The sequence below is a fragment of the Triticum aestivum genome, chromosome 1A (genome assembly GCF_018294505.1).
Source record: "Triticum aestivum cultivar Chinese Spring chromosome 1A, IWGSC CS RefSeq v2.1, whole genome shotgun sequence".
Classification (NCBI taxonomy): Eukaryota; Viridiplantae; Streptophyta; class Magnoliopsida; order Poales; family Poaceae; genus Triticum; species Triticum aestivum.
In genome coordinates, this window is record NC_057794.1 from 35,017,139 (window position 1) to 35,043,483 (window position 26,345).

The window sequence follows — 26,345 nt, forward strand, 5'->3', positions numbered from 1 at the left end:
GTCATGTTGTTAGACGGGCCACAGAGACCGCACAACCCAGTTTATAGCCTACTCCTCCAAATTACTACTCAAAAAAGTTGTGCAATTCTGTTGTTAATTGACTATACGTTGAAAATGATGTGGGTCCCAGATATCGGCAGGATGGATTAGAGTAAAAAACGAGGGGTTCATGTGAGTAGTAAAGGAGGCGCTTGCTTGTGTTCGGGAGTGGACCTGGTGGGTCCGTACTGTCATACTCACAACTACAGTCCTCTCCCGATTCACTATGTTGACAGGGACCGTTTCGAAAAAAAACTATGTTGACAGGGCCGGACGGCGGCGCCGCAGCGAGCGCACCAAGGCGGAGGATAAAGTGATGTCGCCAATGTGCTGGGCTGGGTTGGACATTCTTATTAAAAAATAAAAATGGACTGGAGCTGGTGCATGAGCATTTAGCTTTATTTATTTATTTACTTATTTATGTTTAGGGGACCATGAGCATGTACCTGGGCTGGATTCATGTGAGAGCCTCTCTTCTAGTTAATTATGAGCTTCTCTATTGGGCCTTCATCAGTGGGCTGCATGTTATCAACAAGTGGAAAGTGTGTTCCGTACGAAAAATAGTATGCGCTACGTACGGTACGGGGCACTAAAGGATCGAACCATGCAACGACTTCCAAAACATTGTGTTTGTCGTTCTAACAACACATTTATTCAACCAACAGACGAAATATACTACTGATTGTATATTGAAAACAGCAGCAGCAGCAACCAGGGCTGGGGCTGCAACAGAAGTAGTAAGCAGGCCAGAAGAGTGAAGACGCGGCTCTCTCTTCCAAACCAAACATTAGCCATCATTACAAAAGGGCTACTAAAAAAGAACAAGTGTGTGCATCAAACTAAATAAAGATCTTACTACACCAAGTGTACGCATCTAACTAACTGGCTCAGTTAGACGTTACTATTTATTAAGCTGTGGAGATTGGCTGACGGCTTGAACCAGATGGGTGCCTGACGGGGGAAACTCCAGCCAGCAGGTCGAAGTCTGATACTTGTCACCCTCTCTCCTACTTTGGGCTGTAGAGCGTGGCGGCACATATCAGGGTATGGTGCATACAGAGACGCATGGTATGTTGTGTACACACAGTTTTGCCTGATGAACGAAACCACGCTGCCATCATCATCCTTGTCGTTGGTTATCTCCTGGTTAATTGGATAATTCAGTCCGACAAACAGAAAGCGTGTACTAAGGCTACTTACCAACCTCCAATCAAAAATTCCTGAAGGCCCAGAGAAGTTGGGATCCTGCTCAAAGACCTTGCTGTAACTGTGATTGTATTTCGCGAAACAACACGTCCGGTATGTGTGAACGATCATCAATCATTCGCAGTCGTCTGATCGAGCCAGGAACCACCTGCAACTGCCATGCCGCTTTTCTTTGAAATGTTCTGGGATTAGGAAGGGTAGGGACACCAGGCGCCCTACAACATCATATCAAGTTGGAGTCAAATAACCCTCAAAAAAAGTTGGAGTCAAATAAAAAAGGGCTCTTGATGTAGTCAATCTTAAGAACAACATGTTATGAGCATGAATATTTTTTTAGTAAATGTTGACAGTAATATAAGCAAGTCATCATGATATCATAGGAAAGTAACATACTGTTGTAACAGCCATTTGTAGCGATGACTGGAGTAGGCCAGCAATATGTCCAACCATAGAAGGAGTTGAAAGCGTAAATGAAGCCCTTGTGTTCAATGGCATCAGAGAACCATGGAGGATGTATGATCCTGCGATGAACGTGAAGATTTATCTACTTACCACAGTGACCTGTCAGATAGGCGAGACTGCGGTTGAAGAACGCAATTAGCCTGAAGTCTTTATAATTGGCAGATCTTGTGGGCACTTGGCAGATTACAACCTTGAGCAAATCAAACTTGGTATTATGTTGGCTACTGTAAGATTCTGAGTATTCTGGGTCGTGGTGCCAAAGCAATGCAGTGTTAATCGAAGGAAGGGGGATCAATCGCCGGGTGTAGACCTCCACGAGCATCCAGCTGGCGCGACCGTCGACGAGCACCATCCAAGACGTGTTCATGTCGACCCAGTACATACCGTTAGTGTAGTTGAGGGTGACGGGGATCGGATCACAGTCAAGGGGGTTGATACTCGCCACCCTACGATCGTTATGTTGTGTGACACGCCATTTCTGAAGGTCAGGCGGCATCGCGGCTATTGCCGGGGCTGCAGTTTATATAGCGGGCGAATGGTAAAGGTGCACGGTGGATGGCAGACGGCCGGATGGGTGACGCCGGAGTAGGTTCCTTGGCAACCACGTGTCATTAAGAGCATCTATAGCCGGACTTGGCAAATCCAGCCCCTCAAACACTCGCGGACGCGACCGAACGCGTCTGCTGACAGTGATCGGTCAAGCCTTAGATTAGCAACATTGCATCTGCGTCTCTCATATTTCATCCCCTAGATCCATACAAAGCATGCAAAGAAATCATGTGCACTACATACTACGTACTACCCTAGCTAGTCTTCGTCGTCGGAGATGTCCACGACGGCGGTGCCGGGTGCCGGCTAGACCTCATCCATGTAGGAGGCCTCCGGTTCATCCTTCTCCTGCTCGACCTCATCCATGTAGGCAAGCATCTCCGCCAGAGTAAAAAGTGGTGGACTGGTGAAGTGGAAAGTGGCGGCGGTGGACAGAAGGAGGAGGAAAATGTGGATATATGGTAGGGTTTCGGTGCCGTCGGTCGACTTAAATAGCGGACTAGGCACGACGCGGCCCGCCAAAGCTGCGCCACGCGGCGCCACCGGTCCAACGAAGGAGATGAGCTTCGGACCATCGGTTTTTAGGGTGTTTCCGGCTGGGACCCCTTCGTCAGTCCGACGTGGTAGGCGTTCCCGGGCGTGCTCGGGCGCCCTCATATCCGTCTCATATTTGGGCTGGATATAAGGGGTGTCAGTCAGCCGGGGCGTTTGAGGCACATTTGAGGAGGCCATCTGGGTCAAAAAAACATGACCGGATGGTCCGCCCGGGCTCCCTCATATTCGTCCCATATTTGGGCTGGATATGAGGGGTGCCGGTCAGTCCGAGCGTTTGGGGCATGTTTAGAGGCCTTTTGGGTAAAAAAAATATGACCAGATGGTTCGTCCGGGCGCCCTCATATTCGTCTCATATTTGGGCTGGATATGAGGGGTGCCGGTCAGTCCGGGCGTTTGAGGCACGTTTGCGGAGGTCGTTTGGGTCCAAAAAACATGACCGGGTGGTCCGCCCGGGCACCCTCATATCCGTCCCATATTTTGGCTGGATATGAGGGGTATCGGTCAGCCCGGGCGTTTGAGGCACGTTTGCGGAGGTCGTCTGGGTCCAAAAACATGACCGGGTGGTCCGCCCGGGCGCCCTCATATCCGTCTCATATTTTGGTTGGATATGAGGGGTGTCGGTCAGCCCGGGCGTTTGAGGCACGCTTGAGGAGGCCGTCTGGGTCAAAAAAACATGACCGGGTGGTCCGCCCGGGCGTATGAGACGGGTTTGAGGCGGCGCGCTATATATGCTCTAATGTTTTCAATTTACTATTCACTAAGTGTAAATGAGTCTGGGCACCGTTTTGAATTATCAAACCAACTGTACATAATAAATAATCACCATATGTAAAAAAAATTCCTTATTAAACACTACCATCAAATCATGTAAAAATATTAGATTTCTCGTGCCGACACATTGTGCTAGTTGGTATACCTCCATCCGGGATCACACGGGCGATTGACCCTGTTTTAGGTCAAACTTATTAAAATTTAATCAAGTTTATAAAAGAGAAATTCCCTGTTTTCTATAAAAGAAATTTACTATATACGTGATAAATACATTATGAAAACATAGTCCACAAATGTAACTGTCCTTTTTGATTGTTTATATGTGTAGGTCAAAACATGGATCAAACCTTATAAGATGAGTAGAAAATACATCATTTTTCCATGAGATTTTCTAGTTTTTTCTACATACGCTTACGCTTACCGTAAGTTAAGTTAAGTGCACATGTCCCTCGCAAAAACAAAACGTTAAGTGCACATGCCCCTCGAAAAAAACAAGGTTAAGTGCACATGTAGCATCGGCATGTGCTGTCGAGCACGCGACCACCATACTGGTCGATCTACCTGCCCTCCGGCCCCGCGTGGTCTGATTCTGATCGATCTATCTGCATCTGCCCCATTTACTGGCCATGTATCCGCATGTTGTCAGTCGCCCTCCGCACCGTCTACTGCCGATAACCTCAGAGGGTGTTTGGTTTCAGAGACTTTTTTGTGTTGGGATTAGAAAAAGTTTCTAGCAAACCAAACAAGATGGGATTTTTTTAAGACTTTTTACTAAAAGTCCTTAGAAGCATCTTCTTGCGAGTCTTTTTCAAAAAAATTTAGGGACTACTATCGAACACCACCTCAGTTTCAACGTTAATTAATTGGCTGCCGTTGAGACCATGCAGTCGACGGATCATGGATCGTCGCCATTAATCGGTCGAGGTCCTGCCCCGGCTTGTGTGCGCCATATTTGGTGCGCTGTGACTGTGTGTACGGTCGAGCTAGGGATGGACTAATGAGCAGCTCGGCTCGTTAAGCTCGTTAAGATTAACGAGCAGAAAATCCTGCTCGGCTCGGCTCGTTTGAAGCTTGTAAGCGCTCGTTAACAGATTATAATGTGTTACGGTATATATGATGAATGTGTAGATGTGGTTTCCAAAATGAAATATGGTGACTATAAAAAGAAATACAGTGGTTTGTTGCCTCATATGGCGATTAGATTGAATATATGGGCCGAGGTGCTACAAAAGTTTGTCACGTAAGATGAAAATATGTGTTGTGTTGTTACTAACGAGCTTAACGAGCTACTCGTGAAACTCGTTAGCTCGCTCGTTAAGCTCGTTAAGCTTAACGAGCTTAACGAGCTGGAATCAATGATTGACTCTGTTCATTAAGAAGCGAGCTACGAGTTTAACAAGCAAACTATCGAACGCTCATTAAGCTCACGAGTTACGAGCTTTTTGTCCAGTCGTAGGTCGAGCAGGCACGCAGGTAACGTACGTACCCCGATGGCCCACCTGCAGCGGGACGCTGTACTGGTAGGTACCATGCACGATCGCCCTGTCTCGTTGTCAACGCGTTACTAGTGAAAATGAACGCGAAGGAAGGAATTTCTTTACTTCATAGTGCTCTGAATCAGCCCACGCAAAGGGAAAGTAGTACTCCTATTACTGTAGTAGTACGAGTACTTGTATTATCAAATCATCACATCAGCCACAACGGAGAGAGCATTTAGTTACCATGATTATATATGGAACGAAATGGCTCCTTAGTAAGGCTTCTATACAAAAAGATCATTTATGATCAATGTATTTTTGATGTATATTTTTACATGTTTACATAGTAGTAGCACATTTTGGCTGAAAGACGCTACTAGTCAATGTATTTTTGATGTATATTTTTACATATTTACACAATTTCTTTCGAAGTATTAGAGTTTCGGCGAAAACTCATTTGTTATAAAGGCATTTCATTTTTTAAAACTTATTACAACTCCAGACTTTTTGTGTGTTCAGTATGCACCATTCAAAGCCACGTCATCTTCAACCATTTCTGCCTTCATTTGCTATTTTTCATACATTTACTGATTTGTTTTGAGTTAAATGACCCTAAAATTGAAAAGTACTACAAATAAACTCTGAAAAGATTGAAAGTTGGATGGTATCATTATTTCACCCACATAGCATGTGCAAAAAGGCAGAGAGGGTTACGGCAAAAACTGAATGCACTTCGTGTACAAACTGGGCAATCTTTTTCGAGGTATCGGGGATTCGAATAAAAACTCATCTGTTACAAAGACACTTCATTTTTTAAACTAGGGGGCAGCAATCAGAAGCGCAGCCCACGATTAGGAGACAGGTTCATCTGCATGCTCCAATACGATGAATCATGAGAGATACACATGTTATATGCTATTTTACCTGTGAGAGAGCAGCAGGAGTGATTAGCTAGTTCCCGCTCTTAGTACTTGTCCTCTCATGTTCGTGTTCTTCGTCCTGAACTCTCAAAGTGATTTGCTTTTGTGGTCTTATGAACGCTTATAATGTCGTGACCATGTTGAACTTGATCATATCTTTGCTTCTGGTACAAGTGAATGTTTCTTCTTTAAGCTAGTTTTGGTGATGATTAGATAGAGGTAATGACTATGATGATTAAATAGTGGTAATGACTATGATAATTATTAGCTAGTGTTGTTGGTGATGATATGATGCAAGAGTTTTTATATTAATATAATGATGATGATGATGATGATGATGATGATGATGAGTTATTATATCATTTATGAAAGAACTGCGGATTAGTTTTAACTGGATGGATCCTAGCTAAGTGATAAAGTAATATGGATAATCCATATCACTTGATCACTTAGGATCCATCCACTTAAAACTAATGTGCGATTCTTTCACCTAGTGATTTAATAACTCACTATAATGTAAAAATAATCTCTAAATTAAATGGAAAACACATAATTAAAAGAAAAATAAATAATAAAACCAAAACCACCTAACCTTTTAGTATCGGTTGGTGTTACAAACCAGTACTAAAGGTCTCGACGCCCCTGACGCTGGCTCGTGCCATGTGGTGGCCCTGTAGTAGCAGTTCGTGTTGAACCGGTACTAGGGGGGGCTTTAGTCCCCACCCTTTAGTGCTGGTTACAGAACCGACACTAAAGGGCATTTTGAACTGGTGATAATGCCCGGTTTTGCACTAGTGTTGGTTCATAGGTAGGTGGACAAACTCCCTCCATGCCGGTAGAGAAAGTACGCCGGGCGGTCGGCGTCATTGTCACGATGGCCTCGCTCAAACGCACACATACATCCATCCATACATGGAAGCAAAAGCAGCATCCGCCTCTACACTTCTTTTCATTTGTAGCGGTTAATATTCTGGTGCGCCGGTCCTAAGGAGTCTTAGCACGATAATTTCCAGACTGTCTATAACAACAAACTTTGAGTGATGACAGTGTCGCGCCTTCGGATGGCTCCAGTGATTGTAGTTGTCCCTAGATGGTCTATTGATATGCACGTATTTTTTGCCTCTCATGTTCTTTATATTACATTGACAGTTGATGAATAAATCAAAAAATTTCCTCACAAAATAATAAAAACATACATTAGATCACCTATTTTGTAATAGAATTCACGAATTTGAAAATACGTTCACAAACTGATTTTGAAAAACAATTCACAAATTTGAAAACTATTGTCACAAATGTAAAAAAGTGTACATGAACTTGCAAAAAAAACACATTTGAAAAATGTTCATGAATTTGAAAAGTATGCACAATTTTCTAAAAACAATAATGAAACTAAAATTGTTCCTGAATTCAAAAAATGTTCACGAATATGATTTTTGTGAATTCATTAAAATTTATCAATTTCAAAACACATTGGAGAATTCAAAAAATCATGAATTTGAAAAGTGTTTGTGAATTCAAAAAATGTACAAGAAATTGAGGAAAGTTCATGGATTTAAAAATTGGCAATGAAGCTGATAAATTAGTCACAAACTCCAATAATATTATTAATGAATTTTTAAAATCCTCGCAAATAAGATAAATTGTTTGTGAATTTAAAAAATAAAAGAGAAACACAAAATAGAAAATAGAAAATTTTAAAAACTAACAAGAAAAAATAAGAAACCCGGAAAAACCAAAATATAAGAAGGAGAAAAACTTTCTAAGACCTTCTCAAAACCAGGTGGAAGGTTCCAGAAAGATTCTTAATACCGACTTCTGCCTAACATATATTCTAGCGCATAAATGGGCTAGCCCGTGGTGTCACACATAGGCAGCGGTTATGTGCTCGCTACGGGCAATGCATATCATTTCCAGATTTGTTTTGCCTCAAACAAAAAATCTGATTTGTTTCGCTTCGTTTTTTCTGTCTTTCTAGTCTGTTCCTCCTCCCCTATCGCCCCCGCCCCTCCTCCCCGGCTCCCCCCACCCCCACCCTCGCCAGAATGATTGTAGGTCTTTTTTAAAGATTTAAAATATATATTATTGCAATATTGTTTTGTAAGGAATTTAGGAAATCTCCACAACTTTAAGAACCGTTCACAAGTTCACAAAATTTTAAAAATATTCAACATCTGAAAATGTTGATGGATTTCAAAAAATATTCTTGAATTTTAAAAAGTGCTCGTGAATTTTATCAAATGTTCACTAATTTAGAAAAATTCTAGAACTGCAGAGCTGAAACTTGTGGGTCCTTCACTCGTCGGATTGCTAACGAGGCCGTCAGACAAGATAGAAGAGGATGGATGAGGCGGTGACGTGAAGGAGACCTTTGGTGGCTGCTAGGGTTGAGAAATATTATATACTAGTAGAATGCCCGTGCGTTGCTACGGGCACAAAAGAAATATAGATGAGCACAAAAGGATAAGTTGTGGTCATCTTTTATCTTGTTCACCAAGATGCTGTCCCTCGGCTTTTCTACATACATTGGTAATGTACTTTTAGATACATATCAAAATTGTGAGAAAAAAATGTGGGAAGACATAAGACAATTGTTCGCATCTCTTTGTTTCTTTCTATTTACTCCTCAGTCAAAACCGCAACAAGACATGACACCATCTTCATTCTATTTACTCATCAATCAAACCGCAACAAGACATGACAACATCTTCATTCTCCTTACGTGCATCCTATTTTCAGCCAACCCTTCGACCTCATATCCGACATTGCTATCACATAGTGAACGCTCTTCTTTGCCATTGTGACACTGCATTGCTCCACTTTGTGTCGCAGATGTTGTCACACGCCAGGGTTCTCTTTTAGATGAAATTTGATAAAATAATTAGTCCTTGCCAGCAATTATAAGGAGTAAAGTACTTAATTACAAACAAGGTTGGTTCATATATATCTTTGTAATTTCTTACATTCAAAACAACATCAAAATGTTCCGACGTGCATTCACGTGTGTACATGCTAGTATCACCATGAGTCAATCTAAAAAAAGGAATGGCAATTTACTTAAGACGTGTTCAGGAACTTTTATGTACAATTCACAGCGAACATTATGAGCTGAAATCTTCCATGGGTTCAACCTGTACCACCGGCGCCCCTGCACTCTCGCACACTCTTTCTACCCTTATAAAATCTGCAAAAGAAAAACATCATTTCCAACATTAGAACATGATTTAGAATTTGCAAGGACTTGAAACAAAACGGCAGGATACAAAGTAACATGGTACTCTTCTGTTAGTACCATGACGCTCTTCTGGTAGTTATAGTTCTTCTGGTAGTTATAGACCGGCAAATATTAACCCCACCCCACCCCACCCAAAATCATATAAAAAGTCAGGGCAAGATGATACATAGGCGTAAATCAAACTGAAACCGAAATTGTCGTTCATCGATCAAACATTACCATCTACAGGCCTACATAAAATGTGTAGTGATTTTTAGAAAGAAAAAATGACATTTGTAGTTTGCAGTTGTTATCTACACATGCTTATCCTGTATATATGTTGTCTACCCATCAAGATCTTTCATAAGAGATTTCCACTTTCAAATATAGAAGAGGATGGCTGAGGCGGTGACGTGAAGGAGACCTTTGGTGGCCGCTAGGGTTGAGAAACATTATATATACCTAGGTTAATGCTTATAATAACCTAGGTTAATGTTCTAATTAGCCGAACTGAATTCATTACCAAGAAGTTACACTCCTCATTACCGACAGGTTACATTGTGGAATACACCGTAGATTACATGAAAAGTAATGAAGTGGTTTTGCTCCCCCACACCACACTGCATGTCCAAGTCGGTCACGTAGCTAGCGAGCATCAGCCGATGCCACCTAAAGTCCTAAAGCCTACGGAGAGGTCGTGAAGGTAGCTAGGCCAGACTCGACCGCTGTTGCAATGGCAACAAAAGCAAACAGGTCATCTACTACCCCTATAAAAATATGAAAGGGCGGAGAACCAAATCATCTCAACCATCAAACTATGCTGATCTGATGGTTCAAATCGTCTCATAGATCAAACACCTTTGACACTGTAATTACCCACCACTGTCATTGGTCATAAACTCATAACTACGTTTAGCACCTACAAGAAAAAAGGCCTGCAGAACACGTCCCGATTCCTCCCCCACCGTCACGACTGCCTACGATCTCCCGTTCGTCTCCCACCAGCCCCTTCCCGCACCTTCTCTTCCGCTTGCGTGCTCTTGCCAGGCCGAAACCTCCCACATGGTCTTTATGGCCGCCGCGGCCAAATCTTCGGCTACATCCCCTTGCATAACTGAACGGCTTCCGCGATCCACGACACCCTCACATGAGGCGCTCTCCCCGCCGCCACCACGACGAACTCATCGGCGCGCTCTTCGCCGGAGCGGCGTGCGCTGGAAGCCGGAGCAGGGAAGGAGTGCGGCCACCAGTGGGGGAGACTACAAGGGGAGGCATGGTAGTGCTCTCTCTTGTCGCTGGAGGGAAAGAGCCAAGGGAAGCGGCGGCCTACGAGATGTACCGTCTGGCCGGATAGGACGCGCGGCAGGGAAGGCAGCGACCAGATCCCGGCGCGGGTGAGACCTGGTTGCCACGCAGTGCCCATGGTGGTTATATCTAGGCCACGCATGGGAGTCGCCGTGGCGGCGGCGTGGTGCTGACGCGGGAAGGAGGCACGGGGCGGCACGTCATCCAAGGTAGTACAAATTTATTTGTTCTAAATTGTTTTGCTGTGTGATATGTGTGGATTAGAGGAACGTCCTCTAATTGACCGATGTGCCTGACGCTGGAGATCCAAAGGGTATGGTTTTGTCAAGTTCTCTTTGGAAAGCGAAGCAGCCACGGCGTTGGAGAAAATGAGTGGTGAGGTACATAAAAACGTGCTTCGTTTATCCGTTGGTACAGCAGAACAAACCAAGCTCTTGCGGGATAATATGTCGTTCTTTTCCTTCCGCTGACATGCTTCTGCCAAATGATGATTGTTTCAGGTGCTTGATGGAAGGAATATACGGGTGCATTATGCCTGATGTTTCTGCTGCTTCTCCTGCTGCTATAGATGTGTAAGGCACTTATTCGGAATATGTAATGTTAGATGTACGCATGGAGCCTTGAACATGTACTCTGTATACCTGCAGAGAGATTTATGGTAACAACAGAGTAATTTATTTGGAAGCAATTGTTATTGAGGTAGAGTTTTCTGGGTAGTTTGCCGCAAGTATTAAACTTATGATTTTAGTTTGAGATACAACCAGAAATCTGAAACCAATACTTCTTCTCAGACAATCTAGATGTGTTATAAAATTTATTTCGGAAAGCTTGTACAGAAGGTTAACAATATGCCTTCTACTTTCGGATATTGTGGTGTTAAATGACCACTTCATAAATCATAATCTGAGGTGGTGTTCATTCAACCAAAGGCAAAGAATATTATTACAAAAAACGGTGCGAGCAAGCAAATTCACTTCATACCAAAACTTGATAAGCCATGTGGGTGACACTAGGAGGCGTTGTACTGCTCGGTAGCCTGCCACAATCCACAGGCATCTATACTACTATTAAAAGAGCAAACATAAACTCCCCTAAAGCCACACAACAAATTGTACACAAGACTGTCAGAACCCTCCGATCAGATTAACTTAAACACATCGTACAGTCCATATTACATCAATAGTCCGTGATGCAAATCAACGATTGAGATCAAATGTTCTGCCCAAGCAGACGTCTGCTCCATCCCCAGATCCCCGCTCGCCCCTACTGCAACACACAGGCCGATTCCGCGCCGCTGGTTCTCCACCTCCCCTCCCTCTCCTCACTACAGGACGCCGCCGGGCGAAGCTCGGCTCGCGTCGGCGGCGCCGGGGTCACTCTCCTGCCTCGAGCAGCGTCGGCGGCGCGGGATGCAGCGGGCTCGGCCTGTGTCACCGACGCGAGTGTCCCTCTCGAGCGGCGGCGGTGGCGGATTCAGCGGACGCGGGCCGTGGCGGCGGCGGCGGCGGTGGACGCAGCGGGCTCGGCCTGCGTCGGCGGCGGCGGGTCCATCTCCTTCCTCGAATAGCAGCGGGCTCGCGCCCCACGATTTATTCGACTCCGGCGATTTGTCAACTTCTGCTTTAGCGGCGCCGCAACGGAGCACTCTGTCGGGCCCCTTGGCGGGATCGGCGTCCGGATCATCTCGCGCCTCCGCAAGGGGGATGGGACTGCTCGGGCTCATCTGCAAGAGCCCCTCGCCGCCATGCCGCCTGCTGCCGCTGACACCGTCAACGGGAGCGGACGAGCAGGAGAGATCCTGTCGATCTGATGGCGAAAGGGCGAGATAACCGGCTCCTGTATGTTTTGGAAGGTCTACCTCGAGATAAATTTGGACACCGGCAAGCCCCTCTCAGTAAAGCAAGTCGTGGGATTTGGGGATTTGCACGTTTTGGTTTTCTGGTTTGTACGTATTGTCTAAAGACTTGGAGTCATTCGTTGCAGGTTACACCAAGTCTCTCCTTTGTTTGATTTTGGTTCCAGCTTTGATCGGGAGCACCAACCGCGAGCTGGGAGAAAGCCCAAGTGAGTAGCACTTCCACAGCAGATTGGTTACCAATTTAATTGTTCTGATTTTTCTTCATGTGAGGTGATTTCTGGCTTTTGTTTCTACTATCACGCGCATATAAGAGAACTCGAGGAAGAAGTGAAGCTCCTCATTTTCTGTGGTGAACAGATAAATTTCGACTACATATCAGATTCTTTTTTTTTAACTTGTAGCACGTAGTTACTTAATCCATTTTCTGTGGTTTCAGAAGAAGTACCTTGAGACTGTCCGTGAGGAAGACACGCTGAATATCTTGCTTGATTTTGTTCCCCGCCCACTGCACGCCGCTGTCGAGAACACCTCTGCTACCTCCTCCCAATCTCCGCCACAAGATTCTCCGTCCAGGTAGCGTAGAGTCTGTCTCAAGATTCTCCCGTGCAAGTAGAGAAAGTACCTTCCTCTCCTGATTTTGTACATGGCAGTGCAGTACTATGTGGTTAACACAAAACTGATGCTATTAGCATGTCTACAACTAGCTTGTTTAATTCCATACACGCTTCACTCCCTGTGTGTACAATAGGATTGTATAGCATAGATGGATTGAACAACATACATGTATGTAGAATTATTAGCATGTGAGGCCACATTTAGAATTCGATTGTCTGTTTTGTGCACTATGTTGGTAAATTAATTTGTGTACTAACATGTTCATTACAGATCCTGGGCGAGGAATAAAAAAATTAGTTCTTGAAGCTTCTCCATCATGCCGGACGGACAACTGTATCCGGCACCGTCGCCATCGCTTATGGAGTTCCACACCATTGCCCAGTTGTACGAGAGCATGTTCAATCTTCTCCATTCAAGACTATGCAAGTGGTCAACTCTGCCAAACAAGAAGATATGAGGATATGGCATATATGCCCCATAAGGTAGCTATATGGTAATTCATGTATTGTAGTTTGGATTACGGTCACACTTTGAAGGGTAAGTAGATGATGCTCAATGACATAACCTGCACTGATCTTCACAGTCATATCATCTGATAGAAGTTTATTGAATTTCATTTAAATTTTGTTGTATGTTATCCATGATGTAAGTGGAGATAGGAAGTTAAACAAAATTAAAAATTGCAGCACAAAGGGGATGTCCACCAATGATTTGACATGATAAGATGTTAGTGAAGCATGGCAAACTATGACATTAGCAAAACTTATATTTACATATATTCATATATATGAATTTTGGAAATGTGCATTGCACGTATATCGTACTTCTCTTCACTATTCAAAATACTTGTACCCACTATGATTTCATTTTTTATTATTTACCTTGAAGGAGTATTATATTAATGTTATTTGTTGTCCACCTTGATCCTTCACTGCTATTTTTCCTACTAAGCAACTTTGCATGGAGTTAAGATCATTTCGTAAGATTCTGATATGTTTTTCAAATTCGCTTCCTTTATGCATGAACCTATCATCAAGATTTAGACCTCTTATATGGTGCATGTATGCTGTTGTAAGAAGAAATGTAATATTGTCCTCATCAATTTCTTTCTTAGCATGCACAATGTGTTACAACATCAATTTCATTGGTTTGGAGAAGGTGATAAACATGCAACCGTTCTTACTTGATGATATGAATGCTTCATTGGAGCAATATTGGCCTTTGTTTGCACATTAGTGTTCCATTATGTAGTAAAAGATGTGGTCTGGTAGCCTTTCTTCATTGTTACAGTTATTGTCAAATGGTGGAATATTGGTGCCTGGTAGCTCTGGTTCATGTAAGCATGACGAAACATCGTAAAATCATATTTCTTGTTGTATCATGAGTCATATGAAAAAGAAGGTTAGGCGATTTATGTTTTTAGTTTTTCTATTGCTCGTGTGTTAAAGATCTAGGCATACATTTCAGATATAAATTTGGGCATAAATTGTCACAAATAGATGGGTGGCGTGGGTCAAGGTTCAGAAACCCAGGGCATCATGTTTCTTTCGAGCCATATGAGGAGAACTACATCCATGGTAGTGGCTACAATATAATCAGAGAGCCATGTACATGTTGATTGTTATGAAATCATGGGATGGAATCTTGATCTCCGGTGTCCAGAAATCTATTTTCTCAGAGAAAAAATCGATGCGAGTTTATATTGCTGATGTTTCGTCACGCACCTTAATTTCTTCTTCGGATTATGAAATATTTAGGTTAACAAGATGCCATGTAAGTTGGGTTGAGATCTGCTATACAGTGACTTTCTTTTGTTCAAATATTTCATTTTTTTCATTTTCATGCTGTCGAAGTATTTGTACTTGTGATTTCCTGAAGTTTTGTGAAATATTGAAGGATATCTTGGAACGACAAAGTTCCCAGTCTTCATGCTAGGTGATAGGACACTGGCTGCTGAAGTTGCTCATTGCCTCGCATAAAAGAATGGAATCTCCTTATTTTTTGCTATGTTTTGCACATGTTGATTATGATGGCATTGTTTTGAACATTCTATCCCATGTTGATAAAAAGTAGATGCTTTGGTATGCCCTCTTTGTTCTAGCTTGGTTGGTTGACTGGTTGTTGTTCTAGGTGTTGTTGAGATGACCTAAGCTAACAACAATTTGAGCTTGCCTCCATGGTGTTTGATTATATTTAGGTGGACAAAATCCCACGGTGATAATCCCAAAAAGAAAATTTGGCATTGACGCAGGGCGTAGAGCGTTGGTGATGCCTGAAAAGAAAATTTGGCATGGCACGGGAGGTAAGGCGTTGGTGATGCCCAAAAACAAGATTTGGCGTGATGCGGGAGGTAGAGCGTTGCATGCGGCAGCAAAGATACAACCATGTTAAAAAATTCAAACCATCGACGGGAAGTAGAGTGTTGTGTGCGGCAGGAAAGATACAACCATGTTCAAAAATTCAAACCATCGGGGTCACAGTTGCAAGATGGGGATTGGATGGCATGGACACATTTAGCTAGCAAAGGTTGTTCGCCGAAATTAGAGTTTGGATTATTATATAATTTCATTGTAGACCAATTACTGTTAAATCATAACATGTTATTATGATAAATATTATGAACAAAAATTTGATTCAGATAATCAAAATATTGAAGAAAATTCTAAACTTACGTGCGTTGCACGTGCACGCTTACTAGTAGAGCCAAAGTTGTGAGTGGGCAGTCTTTGGTCTAAGGTTTTTTAAATGCATCAAAATTTATGTTTGTTTGTAACCTGAATCTTGCAGATGGTTTCTGGGCTGTAGCTACAAAAAGACAATTCATCGTACGGCGGTAACACAATAAGGTTCAGTTGTGCGTTCATACTAATTTAAAAAATGTACATATGAACCGACTGCATCAGTTGTTTTGCTTCTCCTATTCTCTTGAAAGGATTGCTTGATGGAAAGATGTTTTTGCTTTTGCAGCCTTATTTCTTATGTAATTTTTGCAGTGGTGCTTATGTACAGTTGATGAATGAAAGGTATGACCAAGTAGGCTAATGTCAAAAGCTTTACAGATCAGGGCATACTTGATACTGATTTCATATCTTGAAGTTTTTTTATTCCTGTAACGAAAATATTGCTAATGCTTTGAGTACCCCCCTGGTTGTAGAGCAAGGGCTCGCTTCCTTATATTTTCAATGCATACTTTGAATTTTTATCGTTTCCTCTTTGGGTTGCCCTTAATGATCACCACTAAGTTTGCTTTGCATTTTGCGGAAGCACATGAAAATGCAGGTTTTGCTTGATGAATTGGTTAACTTAGCACCCATGGACTCGAGCTGAAAGGAAGTAGCCTTGTAAGGACCCACACTACTAGGGAAAAGGCTAGCAGCAGCGTAGGTTTTAAGCCTATCAGCAGCGCGGATACCCGCACTACCAATAAGGCGCTACAGCTAACTCTTAGTAGTAGCGCTGCCAGTACCCGCGCTACCACTATTGACTATAGCAGCAGCGCTTTTCAGGAACGCGCTGCTATTACTTAGCTGTAGCGATTTCCCGGTCCAGCACTACTGTTATATCTTTCACCATTTCCCCATTCCGGCTTTGATAAACTGCAATTTCCAGATACTAGGTACTACTAGATATCAATTTCATAAAGCATTATAGGTACTAGGTAGTACTCCCTCGATTCGTAATTACTCGTCGTGGTTTTAGTTCAAATTTGAACTCAAACCACAACGAGTAATTTGGAACCGAGGGAGTACTAGATAACAATTTCATATATACTCAACATGCATCCTCAAGCAGTACAAGGTGACATCGACGACAATCATCATATTTAGTTCTAGATGATATCGACGACGATTATCATATGTAGTTCTACATGATATCGACGATGATCATCATATGTAGTTCTAGATGATATAGTCACATACACATATGTAGTTCTAGATGATATCGACGACGATCATCATCCTCAGGCCTGGGCGATGGGTGTTCCTGATAGTAATTAGGATGGCCTGTCCAGCACGAAGATTCTTGCCAACGAGGAATCTCTTCCACCCAACCGAGTTCAAGTGTGTGCGACCATCTGTGCCCATGCGGTAAGTACATGTGGTGACGGAGCCCCTTGCGGTAAGGCGTAGTCCAACTGAGCCTTCTTCATCAGGCTCGATACCACAACTCACAGATAGGTTCTTTGGCAATCTCTGAATAAGAAAAACATATCAATTAATAAATAGCCTAAGCATGTGATCAGACTCTACACTAAAGTATATCATCGACTAGATTTGTAAGTATAACAATACAGCATGTATATATCATCAAATTACTACATGCAGTACTATAACATACCATTTCATGCCGATCGACCATGGTACTTGTCAGGCGGGTCACGAATGGCACCCCGACAAAGTCATCACGTGGCGGAATTATGTCCCATAGGTTGCACACCTCCTCCTTGCTCAGCCTCATTCTTTGAGCTATGATGGCTTCATGAAGTGGGTTCTCATCATCTTCATTGAGTGGGTCCTCATTATCTTCATCATCTTCGGCATCTTCATCATCTTCCACCAGGTTGATATAAATGACAACCAGCTTGGGTCTTTCTGCTCTGAAGGAGAATCTGATCAACTCACCACTAGTAAGACGCATGCGAGCGAGGAAACGGGCCCATCCATCTCCTCCAATCTGCGACATATTGCGTCCTTTCTCGACCTCCATAGTGTACGGCCCCCCAGGAGCTTCAAATGTCACAGTGTCTCCTGTCAGCTTGTTGAATTTCAACCTCACATTGCATGGGACGATTTGTATAAGAAAATCAAAATGACACAATGCAGTAATGCCAACACTAAAAATAAAATAGTTGTTACATTTCATCTAATTTCTTACTGCCGCATGACGAAAACTCGGATGAAAGTAGATGCCGAACAGCTTGCCAGTTGCAAGGCTACTGGCGCACCTTGACTTGCACAATCGACATAGTGGTGCTGGTGGTGGCGCCATTTTACTAAATCAACTAAATCAAAATGTTCTAAATCAACTAGCCTACTAAATCAACTAAATCAACTAGCCTACTAAATAAACTAAATCAAAATGTTCTAAATCAACTAAATCAACTAGCCTACTAAATCAACTGAATCATATCAACTAAATCGACTAAATCAACTAGCATACTAAATCAACTAGCATACTAAATCCACTAGCATACTAAATCAACTAAATCAAAATGTTACATATGAAAGCCTACTAAATCAAAATGTATCAAGGAGGAGGGACAAGGAGGGGCGACTCGAGGAGGGAGAAGATAGTAGGACGGAGGAGGAAGGCGGAGCGAGGAGGGGCCGGCCGGCGGCGAGTGAAGGGAGGACGGATCGAGGAGGAAGGCGGAGCGAGGAGGGGCGGCCAGCGGCGAGTGGAGGGAGGACGGAGGAGGAGGCCGGTACCGAGTCCAGCGAGGAGGATGAGGCAACAGCGGTGCAGATCGGGGGAGGGGCGACGGGGGAGGGGCAACGGGGGAGGACCAGCGGCGAGGGGGGTGAGGAGGAGACCGTGAGTGTGTGTGAGTGTGATCTGTGGATGAGGCTAGTGAGATCTGTAGTTAATTTAGCATTATTGCCTGAATGCGCTGCTGCTACGTTACGTAGCAGTAGCGCTGTCTATTTTCATGCGCTGCTGCTATAACTGGCCTTGCGGCGGCGTCGTGGGAATTTTAGCAGTAGCGCCACTTGAAGTGCGCGCGCTACTGATAAACTTGTTTCAGCAGCGAGTTTCCACAGCCCGCGCTACTGCTACTTAGCAGCAGCGCCTAATTTTATAGCGCGCTGCTGGTAAGATTCTGTGTATAGACTTTTCCCTAGTAGTGCCAAGCCATGCAAGATACAAATAATTGTTGACTTGGCATTATCTCTTTCTTCATGGTGTTTCGATTGTGCAATTGTGTTGTTAATTTGGTTTAACAACTTCAAAGGGCACTGAGAATGAACTTTGAATTCTACAAAAATCACTGCTACCTTGCGACCATAATTTACCTTTAGAGCTCAGGAGGTGGCGTCATCACCATTCCTGCCGCCCTCCGGCTGGGCCGTCGAGGACCTCCTACAGTTCTCCTACGTGCACCATCGAGGGCACTGAAGGTCTATCACAAATCAATCAGGTGAACCTTTAATTCAGTCGGTGGTATTCTGTGGTTTGCATGACTAATACTGTACCTTTGGTACTTGGTGGTGGATCTGAACTTTTTGATCTGAAATTTCATCTACTAACCAATCTTCCTCTGATACATAGTACTAGAAACATTTTTTGGGACAGGAAGAAATTGCTATTCCGGAGTTTACTTAATCATTTGAAAATTCCTTTGGGAAATACAAGTGAACTGGAGCCTGAAACTTATTCTCATATATAGATATAGGAGGAAATGGGACTGATGTAAGAGTGTGTTTGTTTAGACCTGTATACTTATGAGGAGGTTCATATTTAGACCAAGATTAGAATTTGACTACATGCCTAAGTTTTCCTGGTTGAGAAATTAGAATTCATTGTCCCTCATAAAGTTTATGTTTAGTGGGTGCACGCGCATTAGAGATTAAATATGAACCGTGGGGCTTCCAGCAATCTAGAATTGTAGTGTTCGGATTATCTTAGGTTGCCGATTACTGTACTGAAAATGTGTAATTAGATATGACATGTACATAAGAATTGTGCAGCAATCTTGTCTTACAAAGTAGGATCAAGAGGGATACTAAAGAAATGAAGATGCAGAGTCTCTGTTTCTTAGGATTACTTCTCATGTTCATGTCGGCTTCCTTGGCTTTACTTCATACCACCAGATGCATTAAACTGGACCGTATCAAGAGGTAAGGCTACCCCCTTGATTAGAATTGCCTTATTTGTGCTATTTGGTCAGTGTGTGTTTTATGTATGATGATGTCACGTAGCCTGGAATAAAGGTGGGTTGTGCCTGCCTAGGCACTAGCTCCAGTGATATAGGTTGGAAATCAGAATATATGCTTGATTCTTAGAGAAAACTTTACACGCAGACTTCGTGGGCTCATGTGTTGTTTCAACATAATTGCATAGCAATCCAGTGAATTATGTAAGATTCAGTAGGAGGTATTGTAGATGTACAACTATTTCAGTTGCATGATTCTATACATCTAAAAAGGGTATAGAGATTCTGTAACTATTGTTAGAGAATATATCTCGCTGCTGCTCTGTAAAGGTGTGTAATCTCTACTGCGTTCCAATAAAGAGAATTTTACCATGCAGAGGGATCCAATGAAGAAACTAATCCTGCTGAGTTCCAATAAATAAATCCTTCGGAGGATCTGCTCTAATACAGCTGTCGTGTATTGGAACAGAGAAATCATATAAACTAGATTCAATCGGATTTATTTTATTTCATGACAGAGAAATCATATACCTTTTGCTATTTTGGCACATACATTTATTCTTACTTACTTGTGCAGTTTGGAATGATCCAACATATTGAAGTTATCAAACAAGAATACTTACTATTTAAGGCCTTATTTGCAGGTTATTTGCACCGCCTCTCTTTCTTTGTATACACGTCTCTTTCCTCCAACAATAATAGTGAACAACTTTTTCCGGATCAGGTATTACATTGCTACAAATATATGTGGAAGCTACTCCTTACAACAAGGAAAAAGAGGATGAATGCTTTCTATCTTCACCAGTTTTGTAGCATGTTCCAAATTGTTATCTCTTTCCAATGGAAATTCTAAAACTAAATGAGTTGGCCTAGAATTATGAATCTGTGTTCAGGCTTGCTTATGACATAAGCATTATGTTTATTTTTGAACAGGTAATATCCTTTTTGACACGGACTGTATCATACAGACTGAAGCAGCTTCATATCATTATACCCCACATTAAATTATATTTTATGAGCTAGATGCATACAATGTATGGCAAAAAATATTGGTTGTTACTATCATTAAAGTTCCGAACTTCAGTCTTTACCTATTATCACATTATTGTTTCTGATTCTGTTTTTTGTGAACTGTACAAAGATTCCTAATTAATTTACATTAAATAATATAAAAAAGAGGTAGTATTAACACGTTGATTGATATCAGTAATATTCAGAAGTCACACAAAGCATTCTTGGAGTATGTGGGGGATTAAAATATGCACTATTATGATAGACTTAAGTCCACTACGAAATCCAAAAGCGCAAGTGTCACTGTTACCTAAATTATGTACAATATAGTCAGTGTTTCAAAAAATTATGTGTCAATTTCAGAATTTCTTTTGTTTATTATAAAAGGCACATTCTTTGGTTTATGGTTCTAGATTCTCAGTTATAGAAGAAATTTACATCTTATAGTAAATGATATTTGTTCAGTTGATAACCAGATTCAAGGACAATTGGTAAAAGTTTTCTTCTAATGTACTTTTATTGATCCTTTCCTGGTAGTCTGCAACCACTGCCTCAATACTATTAGTGCAGATTGATTGGTTGATTTATACAAGGAATGAATGTCTTGGCACAGTGCTGATGTTATTCGATTGATTTGCTACATGTAGGAGTCATGCATGTCCAGTTATATTTTCATTCATCCATTTTCCTGGATCAGCACTCCTACACACTGATCACTAGCAGTTTGAGGTAAATCCAGTAATTAACTTCTATGTCAATATTAGCCTGCAACTTAGCAACAAATGGCACAACTGTGAGGACGCTATGTTATGCTCCTGCTTACTATTTTGGTGCTCACATGGTATGTGGGACGCACTCCTTCGTATACTTCTTTCCCTGGGAAGTGAAGATTTATGTTTTTTAATGTCATGTGAGTTGCATTTTGTTTTTGTAAGAGAATATTACAAAAACGACGGGGGAGCTTCTTATTGTGCAGATACAGACAATTATAGTAAAAATACAAAAAAAGTGACCCACAAGATCTAAGCAGTAACATGGAGTGTGTTCATGCATTAGTTTTCCTTGGTGCAGAGAATATGTGTAAAATGTAAGAGTTTTTTTTTTGAACTTTAGCCACAATATGTTTGTCTATACGTGCACGTGCACATTTACTAGTTACGAAAAAGTTACACTCTTCAATGGAAAGGTCGTGGAGGTAGTTAAGAGCATCTATGACTGGACCTCTCAAATCCGTCTCATATGTCCAGGCGGATCATCCGGTCACTGTCCGATCATGATTTTTTGACCCATACGGACTTCTCAAACGGCCTTCAAATGCCCGGGCTGACCGGCATCCCCCATATCTAGCCCAAATATGGGGTAGATATGGGGGAGCCCGGGCACGCCCGTCACGTCGGACCCGACAGCCCGACCCCACCCAAATTGCACCAAATCCACCATGAAGACCAGCCGAACCCGTTTGCTATCTCATCTCTTCTTCCTCCTCCGCGCCGTCCGTCTCGCACTTCGCCGCCGCGCTCGCTCCGCAGTTGTTCCCAGACTCTCCGCCGCCAGCTCCGGAAGAGCGCTCCCATCATCGCCGGCCCGGACACCACCGTGGTACGTCCGGCAACTCTCCGGCTCCGACTTGCGCTTGATGTGTTCGACACATTAACTGACCAAAATTATTGTGATTTTGTTTGGTAAATGATGGATTCCGATGCTTTGTCAGACGAGGAATATGGACTGATGGAGCTTGACCAAATGATTCAAGATGAGTTCTTCGATTCGTCGGATTCGGACGAAGAAGTGGACATGATCATGCTCATGAGCATGCAAGAGGAAATGGACCGGCAAGTGGAGGATATTCTCAACTTAAAGGGATCAATCGAAGGGAGAAGAGTGATCAACCGAAATAGGGTGTCCGGAGCAAAGCTACTGCACAATGACTACTTTGCTCCCACACCTGCTTTCCCGGAAGATCCATGGGTTCATTGCCGTTTTCCCATGCGGAAACCATTGTTTTTGCGCATTGTGGAGGGAGTGGAGGCACATGACGACTACTTCAAGCTCAGAAGAGATTCCTACGGCCAACTCTCTTTCTCGGCCAAGCAGAGACTCTTTGTTATTTGGTTGCAGGGTTGTTTGAGAGAGACCATCTTCATCCTACACCTCTCACGGATTGATAAATCTTAGGTCATCCACTTGAGGAAAATTTGCTACTGTCCTACAAAACTCTGCGCTTGGAGGCCCAACACTAGTCTACAAGAAGAAGGTTGCGTAGTAGACATCATTCGGCACGATCGCCCTGCCGGCGGTGAGCTGCTCCTCCGCCTGCTGGTGCTCCTAGAGGAGCTGAAGGTTATAGGCCACGTCGGCCTGCATGCACCTCCCGGAATTGCTCCTACCGCATCATGTCCATGTAATGGGTACGGGTCTCGCCTATGGTTATCGTACAATGCACTAGCAAGGGTGGCACTGGTGAGGAGGGTGAAGCCGGCTTGTCCTCGGCCGCTGTCGAGTCTTGCATTGCGACACGTCGTTGGCCTCCGAGCTGCCAGCCGACAGTAATGCAGCCCATCTCCTTCTTCTGCTTCGGTGATAGTCTATACCAAAGAACTTTGGAGTGCGAGGAAGCCATGGTAGGAGTGGTGCGGAGAGGAGAAAGGGACCGGAGGAGAATTAGTGAGGCTATGGTCGGGGCTGCAGTTTATGTAGCGAGTGAATGGCAACAGTGGACGGCACACGGACGAACGGGTTTGCGCCGGAGTAGGTTCCTCAGCAACCGGGTGTGATTAACATTTTCAATCTACTGTTCACTGAGTGTAAATGAGCCTATCCACCATTTTAAATTATCAAGCTCCAAAAAAAAGAAACATTTTCCTTATTAAATACTACCATCAAACCATGTAAAAACATCATATTTTTCGTGCCGACGTGTGTGCTAGTTGGTACCACTAGTAGAAAAACGACTTTTAGTACCGGTTCGTAAGGACCTTTAGTATCGATTCTGGAACCGGCACTAAAGAGTGGGGACTAAAGGTCCCCCCCTTTAGTCCCGGTTCAACACGAACCGGGACCAAAGGCCCACCACGTGGCACGAGGCGCGCCGTGGTCTGGAGGACCTTTAGTCCCGGTTGGTAAGGATTTTTTTTATTTTTATATCTGAAATAAAGCAAAAACGGCCCGTCTATTGGGCCGGCACGGCCTGCATACGACTAGAAACCCAATCTCTAGTTGGGCCAGGATGCAGGCTCGTATGGCCAGTAGGCCCCATAGGGCAGAAGACTTGCAATAGGCCCACAAAGGCCTGCTTAGAGAGGAGCTCGACACGGTAGCCGCGGCGGGGCTTATAAACCGGTGCGAGCTCCTCTCAACTAGCGAGGTGGGACTAAACATTATGCACTGCGGGTGGCAGCACACCACCTTTAGTACCGGTTGGTGGCTCCAACCGGTACTAAAAGGGGGGTCTTTAGTACCGGTTGGAGCCACCAACCTGTACTAAAGGCCACCACCTTTAGTACCGGCTGGTTGCTCCAACTGATACTAAAGACCCCCCCCCTCCCTTTAGTACCGGTTGGAGCCACCAACCCGTACTAAAGGCCACCACCTCTTTAGTACCGGTTCGTGGCACGAACCGGTACTAAAGGTTCACCACGAACCGGTACTAATGAGCGCCGCCCGCCTAGCCGTTGGAACCGGTACTAATGGTCACATTAGTGCCGGTTCAATTATAAACCGGGACTAATGAGTTTCACATTAGACCCTTTTTCTACTAGTGTACCTCCATCCGGTTCACATAGCAGCTGTTTTCGCTTAAATTTCCTTGTCAATGGATCATCAGACTATGTTCTGCTTAACTTCCCTGGCTCGTGCTCGGTGTAGAACTTTGCATGGAACTCCTTATTACTTAAGAAATGAATATCATGTGGAAATTTAAGCTTAACCAGTCGGGTCAAGAAATGTCTCGGCTCACTCAGTTTTTTACCACTTGGTTCTGCCCTGGTTGGAGCTATATTAGTTTTAATGGGATATAGACCTATATTGTCCGCCAAACCAACCAAACAAAATCATGGCTTCTAAAAGTTGAATGGGGATCTCCCATTCAACTTCATCCAAGCAATCAAATGCTACATAAAGATATGGTAGTCGTCCAATGAACTTACATTAAAAGTGAGGGTTCGCCCAGAAATCCTCTGTTGGTTTTCCGGAAGGGCATGTGCCGTTGTTTTTCCTGTAAAGACCATGTATCATCAGATGGCATATGAAATGCTAGGTTATAAGGTTAGAAACAAAACAAGCTTGGTTGGAGGCACTGATAAGAAAGCATTCAAGGAGTTTATTTTTATTTTTAGAGAAAGGCTCGAAGACATAGATAGTGTTGAAAACCGATATAAATTCAAGCAGTATTGCTCGAAGACATAGATAGTGTTGAAAACTGATATAAATTCAAGCAGTATTGCTTATAGTAAATGATCTTGTTTATATTAGTACGAAGTGGAAGGTGTTTCTTCTGATGAAGCCCCTAGTAGGTGGTTCTGATCCTTACAGTAGATGCGATGTGAACGAATATTTTAACTTGCAGTGAGATGTACCTTCTACAGATTTCCAGGATTGTTACTTGATTGACATATACATTCTTTTCATGAAAGCACACAATTATAAATCAGACACTGCAAAAAAAGGCACATCATGATTTCCCTACATACTCTATTGGCACATATATATGGAACTCTTAATCCCAACTTACCAAAGAAACTGCAGGTTCTTATCTAATCAAAATCCATCATGCTACCAGAACACAAAAATGAGGAAACAATTTCTTGGAGAACCTCACATGGACCATCCAACACGTCTCAATTTCGCGGAAAATAGGCAGATCATCAACAAGCTCTCACAACATTGCTCATCAGGCTCTAAACTCTGAATTTGAGTATGTCCTCTGCTCTAATTGTTCAGCTGTCCTCTGCTATAATTGTTCAGCTCATACAGATAGCCCTTGTAGGATCATAGATAGGGCCAGGAATGCAAATGTTGCAGGCTATGTAATTCACGCTGTAATTGATAGCCCTTGTGTCATACATTTTCTTTTCCCCATTTCTCTTAATTGACTGGACCATTATAAAAAGAGGGGCTAGTCAATTAACCTAAAAAATGACATATGTTGGGTAAAAGTTTCTATCCTTGAAGAAACCAATAATAACAACATTCACTAGTAGAAAACAGGGCTTTGGTCACGGGGCAGTTTTCACATTAGTCCCGGTTAACGTGAGCATTTATCCCGATTCGTGCGGCTAAGGCATTAGTCCCGGTTCACCTGGGCCCTTTAGTCCCGGTTCGTGCCACGAACCGGGACTAAAGGGTGCGATGCCCATTAGTCCCGGTTGGTGGCACCAACCGGGACTAAAGGTTAGACCTTTAGTAAAAGGTTAGACCTTTAGTACCGGTTGGTGCCACCAACCGGTACTAATGGGTTTTGAGGCATTAGTACCGGTTCATGGCACGAACC

At 43.2% G+C, this 26,345-nt stretch overlaps 1 long non-coding RNA gene across 1 annotated transcript; it reads left to right on the top strand.

Moving 5' to 3' along the window:
- The first annotated feature begins 18,357 nt into the window (after positions 1-18,357).
- On the top strand, positions 18,358-25,947 carry LOC123188243 (uncharacterized). Its single transcript, XR_006494414.1, has 3 exons — positions 18,358-20,779; positions 21,505-21,586; positions 25,601-25,947. It is a non-coding gene; the product is annotated as an uncharacterized lncRNA (long non-coding RNA).
- Positions 25,948-26,345: the final 398 nt, after the last annotated feature.